The sequence below is a fragment of the Rana temporaria genome, chromosome 7 (genome assembly GCF_905171775.1).
Source record: "Rana temporaria chromosome 7, aRanTem1.1, whole genome shotgun sequence".
Taxonomy (NCBI): Eukaryota; Metazoa; Chordata; class Amphibia; order Anura; family Ranidae; genus Rana; species Rana temporaria.
The window spans coordinates 186095443-186102808 of record NC_053495.1 but is presented as its reverse complement, the minus strand read 5'-3'; positions in this window follow the sequence as shown (position 1 = coordinate 186102808).

The following is a 7366-nucleotide window of genomic DNA, read 5'->3' as shown; positions in this document are numbered from 1 at the left end:
ATTGGACAAATGCATTTCAATACACATGCTAATGGCCCTTAGTTTGGAGATAAAAAAATGGGACAAAAATAATGCTGAGGTTTATAAAAAGAAAACGTGTATTTCCAGTGCAGCAGAAAAGGATCTGAGCTCTTTTGTAAAGTATACATTCACATCTAAATTTTCCCATTTGAATGTCTATAACTCTAGAAGATTGCATGAACCGAGAAGTGAATGGGGCTGATTAGACGGCACCCTTCCTGCTGCTTTCCTCTGAAACGGCAAAGAAACAGTTCATAAGAAGCAGTTCAGTATATGACATCAGTTCTGCAGCTTGGATTCCGGAAAATAGTCCGTCATGCCATGTTCTCACCTACTAAATGTGCCTGCATACCCAGCTGAATGTTCTGTCTATGTCCCTTGCCAAACCTCACCATTTACTACCCTACTCACTATAGCTGTGCCTTGCTGGCATCACCAGCTGCTCTGGCAGCACGTTCACATAATAGTTTTAATGGTACCCTATCTTGTGCCACTGCTCTTGAAGGATAACTCCACTTTTGCTAAAACATTTTTCATTTGACTTATTAAGCCGCGTACACACGATCAGTCCATCCGATGAGAACGGTTAACCGATGAAGCTGACTGATGGTCCGTCGCACCTACACACCATCAGTTAAAAAAACGATTGTGTCAGAACGCGGTGATGTAAAACACAACGACGTGCTGAAAAAATTGAAGTTCAATGCTTCCAAGCATGCGTCGACTTGATTCTGAGAATGCGTGGATTTTTAACCAATGGTTGTGCCTACTAACGATCGTTTTTTTCCCATCGGTTAGGAATCAATCGGTTAAATTTAAAGCAAGTTGGCTTTTTTTTAACCGATGGTTAAATAACCTATGGGGCCCACACGCGATCGGTTTTGACCGATGAAAATGGTCCATCAGTCCGTTGTCATCTGTTTAACCTATCGTGTGTACGAGGCCTTATTATTACTATACAGGATTTATATCGCTTAAAGGGGTTGTAAACCTTCGTGTTTTTTCACCTTAACCACTTAAGGACCCCTTCACGCTGATATACTGTATGTCGGCAGAATGGCACAGCTGGGCACAAGCACGTACCTGTACGTGTCTCTTTAAGCCCAGCCGTGGGGTCGCGAGCATGCCGCCGGCGGCGCGCTCGCGACCCGGTCCAAAGCTCCGTGGCCGCGCCTGTGGGACCAGTGGACCCGATCGCCGGCGGTGTCCCTCCGATCGGTCACCTGAGCTGAAGAACGGGGACAGGTGTGTGTAAACACACCTTCCCCGTTCTTCATTGTGTCAGTGATTGTCTCTTCCCTGAAAGACGATCCCTGACGTCACACTTCCAGCCCCGCCCCCCTACAGTGCATTTTTATAGCACTTTTTACTGTGAAAATTACAATGGTCCCAAAAATGTTTCAAAAGTGTCCGATGTGTCCGCCATAATGTTGCAGTCACGAAAAAAATGACTGATCGGCGCCATTAGTAGTAATTTTTTTGGGGTTTTTAAAATGCAATAATACTATCCCCTATTTTGTAAACGCTATAAATTTTGCGCAAACCAATCGATTAACGTTTATTGCGATTTTTTTACCAAAAATAGGTAGAATAATACGTATCGGCCTAAACTGAGGAAAAAATCAAGTTTTTTTATATCTTTTTCGGGGATATTTATTATAGCAAAAAGTAAAAAATATTGAATTTTTTTCAAAATTGTCACTCTATTTTTGTTTATAGCGCAAAAAATAAAAACCACAGAGGGGATCATATACCACCAAAAGAAAGCTCTATTTGTGGGAAAAAAAGGACACCAATTTTGTTCGGGAGCCATGTCACACGACCACACAAATGTCAGTTAAAGCGACTGCAGTCTCTCATTCTCTGTCTTGATCGAGCTGTAGTGTCCTCCCTGTGGGAAATGGGGTCACCAATCTTCGGGACTACATGTCCCATGATTCTTGCCAATGTATATAGTCGTGGAGCGGTCGGCAAGGCATTATTCTGCACTGACTGTCTTTGAAATTGCTCTGGCCCCTGTTCAAATCCAATCCGGGGACAGAATCGTGGACGGACTTGTCCTCAATCCAGGTACTGTCCCTGGAAACCAGAGATATCTGGTCACCCTAACTTACGATCCACAGGATGGTTTATGCTCCATAGATAACCAGCTAGAAGTGAACTGGATGCTAAAGAGTATCCTTACCTGTATGAAGTACATACAGCTATTAGAATGTAATATTTTTAGCCATAGTGGTCTTTTAAAGATTCTAGTTCATAAAATATTTTCTTGCAAACTCTGTGGTGGTGTCAAGAAAGAGTGTGAAGTTTAAAGTTTAATTATTATATTTAAACAAGTCGGCATGCTTTTATATCCCATGGGTGCAAGCAGCTAGCTTGGCCTTTTCGGTATAAAACAGAATATGTAATGATTGCATTGCAAAGTGCAGGTTTCCAGTACGATATACAGCAGGTTTTAAATGGACAAAATAGAGGTTTTTGAAAAGATGTCAAATATATACAATACGTTTCAATGTTAAAGTGGTATAGAACACTGAATTACCCTATGGAGGGAGCTATAATATGCTTTATGCTATAGTGTTCGAGGGGTATTTTACTTTATCGTTTGAGACAAGCCTTTTATCACCATTTGTTTGTGAGTAGTTTTTAATATCATTTTTATTTAATAAATTGTCAAACGGTAGTACACGAGGCTGGTGCGCCTTTCTTTCTCCTTTTTTGTAGGACTAATTTGTCCCCTATTATGAAATCCAGCCGACCATCTTGGATACTGAAATCCCTTGAGATTTTGGCATCAGTCTGGACATAGAAGTGCTTCACCACTTCCCACCCCGCCCATATACATATGACATCTGCAAGAGGGATCTCCCATCCTGGGCCGGTGTCATATGACGTCCTGGGCTTCCCGGTGTAGTGTCACATTCCGCTCCCCATCACAGATTGCTCCGGAAGTGACGTTCTGTCGCCGCCATCTTGCTACACCCCACACTCATGCACAGTAATGATAGAGTGAGAAGGGGGCAAGCGGATATCTTCTTACACCCATCTGAGTTTTAGATTTCAGTTATTTGCAACACAAAACGGAGCTTATATGCTTAAATACAGTGTTTGGAAATCCGACGGACTGTTTACATGTTAAATGTGAAAATCAGAGGTGTTCTGTCACATTAGAAACCATGTAAGGTCAGCAGGTTTGCTGCTGCTTTTAAAATTTTACATTTAAACAGTCCGTCGGATTTCCAAATACTGGGCCAGATCCTCAAAAGAGATACGCAGACTTAACTGCTGTTCAGTCTGTGTCTAACTTTGGAAACGATCCTCAAAAGGCTTTTTCCAAAGTTAGACAGAAGATCCGGCATGTGTAATTGAATTACACTGCCGAATCTTAGGATGCAGTACCGCATCCGCCGCTGGGGGCATTTCGAGTCGAAATGCCGTTTCTAGTATGCAAATTAGCACTTAAGGCGATCCACAAAGCTTTCCAGCTTCGTTTTTTCGCCGTAAGTGTTATTTTGCAAGTGTAAAACTAGGGCTGATGTTACAAAGTGTAAACTAGTCACACCATGTAAAAGCCCATTCCAGCGACGGCATTTGGTATGCATTCCCGAGGGAGAACTCCACGGCAATTTGTAAAAACAAAACCGGCATGGGTTCCCCCCCAGGAGCATACCAGGCCCTTAGGTCTGGTATGGGTTGTAAGGGGACCCCCCTACGCCGAAAAATCGACGTAGGGGGTCCCCCTACAATCCATACCAGACCCGTATCCAAAGCACGCTACCCGGCCGGTCAGGAAGGGAGTGGGGACGAGCGAGCGCCCCCCCCCCTCCTGAGCCGTGCCAGGCCGCATGCCCTCAACATGGGGGGGTTGGGTGCTCTGGGGCAGGGGGGCGCACTGCGGGCCCCCCCACCTCAGAGCACCCTGTCCCCATGTTGATGAGGACAGGACCTCTTCCCGACAACCCTTGCCATTGGTTGTCGGGGTCTGCGGGCGGGGGCTTATCGGAATCTGGGAGTCCCCTCAAATAAGGGGCCCCCAGATACCGGCCCCCCACCCTAAGTGAATGGATATGGGGTACATCGTACCCCTATCCATTCACCTGTAGGCAAAAAGTTAAAGTTAGTAAACACACAACACAAGGCCTTTTAAAATAATTTATTATTCTGCTCCGGATGCCCCCCCTGTCTTCTTTATTAGCTCTATTAGCAGGGGGGGCTTCTTCTTCCACTCTCCGGGGGTCTTCTCCGCTCTCCGGGGGGGGTTTCTTCTTCCGCTCTCCGGGGGGGGGGGCTTCTCCGGACTCCGGGGGGCTTCTTCCATCTTCTCCCCTCTTCCGCTGTTGACTCGGCGAAGCCCGGTTCTTCTGCAGATGTCCGGTGCCTTCTTCTTCAGCGCTGGCTGCCTGCTATCTTTGTGTGTTAGCTCAATTTCTAACAGGCAGCCGGCGCGGTCTTCTGTGACGTCAGGTTCTTCTCTTCTGTTCTTCCGATGTTGACTCGTCGCCTGTTGTCGCTGTAATGATGGAAGCGCGCCTTGCATCCCATTTATATAGGCATCACCGTCCCATCATGCTCCGGCAGGTACCCACGTGGTGGGTGCCTACCCACGTGCACCCACCACGTGGGTACCTACCGGAGCATGATGGGATGGTGATGCCTATATAAATGGGATGCAAGGCGCGCTTCCATCATTACAGCGACAACAGGCGACGAGTCAACATCGGAAGAGGGGAGAAGAACAGAAGAGAAGACCCTGACGTCACAGAAGACCGCGCCGGCTGCCTGTTAGAAATTGAGCTAACACACAAAGATAGCAGGCAGCCAGCGCTGAAGAAGAAGGCACCGGACATCTGCAGAAGAACCGGGGTTCGCCGAGTCAACAGCGGAAGAGGGGAGAAGATGGAAGAAGCCCCCCGGAGTCCGGAGAAGCCCCCCCCCGGAGAGCGGAAGAAGAAACCCCCCCCGGAGAGCGGAGAAGACCCCCGGAGAGTGGAAGAAGAAGCCCCCCCTGCTAATAGAGCTAATAAAGAAGACAGGGGGGGCATCCGGAGCAGAATAATAAATTATTTTAAAAGGCCTTGTGTTGTGTGTTTACTAACTTTAACTTTTTGCCTACAGGTGAATGGATAGGGGTACGATGTACCCCATATCCATTCACTTAGGGTGGGGGGCCGGTATCTGGGGGCCCCCTTATTTGAGGGGACTCCCAGATTCCGATAAGCCCCCGCCCGCAGACCCCGACAACCAATGGCAAGGGTTGTCGGGAAGAGGTCCTGTCCTCATCAACATGGGGACAGGGTGCTCTGAGGTGGGGGGGCCCGCAGTGCGCCCCCCTGCCCCATAGCACCCAACCCCCCCATGTTGAGGGCATGCGGCCTGGCACGGCTCAGGAGTGGGGGGGGGGCGCTCGCTCGTCCCCACTCCCTTCCTGACCGGCCGGGTAGCGTGCTTTGGATACGGGTCTGGTATGGATTGTAGGGGGACCCCCTACGTCGATTTTTCGGCGTAGGGGGGTCTCCTTACAACCCATACCAGACCTAAGGGCCTGGTATGCTCCTGGGGGGTGAACCCATGCCGGTTTTTTCTTTGAAAATTGGCATGGAGTTCTCCCTCAGGAATGCATGCCGAGCGACGCTGTCATTTTTTTTCCCGACGCAACTTTTTTAAGCCGTCGCGATCCTCAAAACTCGGCGTAACGTAACTTTGCGCATGCGCAGTACGGCCGGCGCGGGAGCGCGCCTCATTTAAATGGGACTCGCCCCATTTGAATAGGAACGCCTTGCGCCGGCGGAATTTTAGTTACACAGCCTGAAATTTCTAGATAAGTGCTTTGTGGATCGGGCACTTAGGTAGAAACTTTAAGGCAGTGTAACTTAAATGGGATTTTTTAAGTTACGCCAGGTTTTTGTGGATCTGGCCCACTGTATTTAAGCATATAAGCTCAGTTTTGTGTTGAAAATAAGTGTGAAATCTAAAACTCCGGTGGGTGTAATAAGATGTCCGCTTGCCCCCTTCTCACTCTATCATTACTGTGCAAGAGTGTGGGGTGTAGTAAGATGGCGGCAACACAAAAGTCACTTCTGGAGCATTCTGTGATAGGGAGCCGAATGTGACACTACACCGGCCGTCTGGGGGGCGCGTGCGCGCCCCTCGGTGGCACGCGCGACTGCCACGTCGCTCGGGAACCAGTGCGTGTGCCCGGCGGCCGTGATGTTCACCGGGCACCCGTGATTTCCCATTAACACAGCAGGACCGTGGATCTGGGGACAACTAGGTGACCTAGTAGTAATCTTATATAGAGATGGGCTAAACACCCCCCCCCCCCTATGGTTTGCAGCAGAACTCCTGAACAGGAGGAAAGTTCTAACCCAAACAGCGAACCCCATTGAAGTCTATGGGAGCGGAATAGTAAAAATCAAAAGTGCTCATTTTGAAGGCTTATATGGAAGTAAATGGCCATAAAAGGGGGATTGGGGGTCCGGGTACTGCTAAGGGGGACATCAGTTGCAATTTCGTTTTTTTAAACCATTGTTTTTCAGAAGCAATGATTTTAACCACTTTCGGACCGCCTTCCGTCGATATATGTTGGTTCTTTGATGTTAAATACCTTTGTTATGGCAGCAGATAGCCATAACCCCGGTACTTTCTTCAATGGCGGGCAGTCTGCTTTGATATAAAAGTGGTCTTAAATTAACTTTTATCGGTGGCAGGAGAGGTGCCCACGCCCCTCCCGCCGCTTACCAGAGCCATCGGTAGTGGCAGAGACAATCCGATCCTTTCCCCTGCTTGGCACAAAGTCAAGTAAGGGAATGATGGCCCCCGCTCGACTCTATGCCATTGGATGACGGCAGCGATGTCAAATGTCACTTCCGCCTAAAAGGGACAATTTTTTTTTTTTATTGAAAAAAATATATTTTCATTTTTAAGTGTAAAGAGGTCTTGTCATACTTTTTTTCTATTACAAGGGATGTTTACATTCCAATATATATCTATATTTTTGTCAAAATAGAAAAAAGTCAAATAAATAAGAAAATAAAAATAAAAACATTTAAAGCGCCCCATCCCTCTGAGCTTGCGCGCAGAAGCATACCTAAATCATGCCCACATATGAAAAAGGTGTTCAAACCACACATTATTGTTGCGATCGTTAGCGCGAGGGCAATAATTCTAGCACAGAACTAGTTACTGGTAACCTGTAGACATTTTTAAACGTCGCCTAATGAGATTTTAAGGTGCCAAAGTTTGCCAAAGTGCCACGGTTTGTCTCTATTCCATGAGCGGGTGCAATTTTGAAGCATGACATGTTGGGCATCAATTTACTCGGCGTAACATAATTTTGCAAAAAATT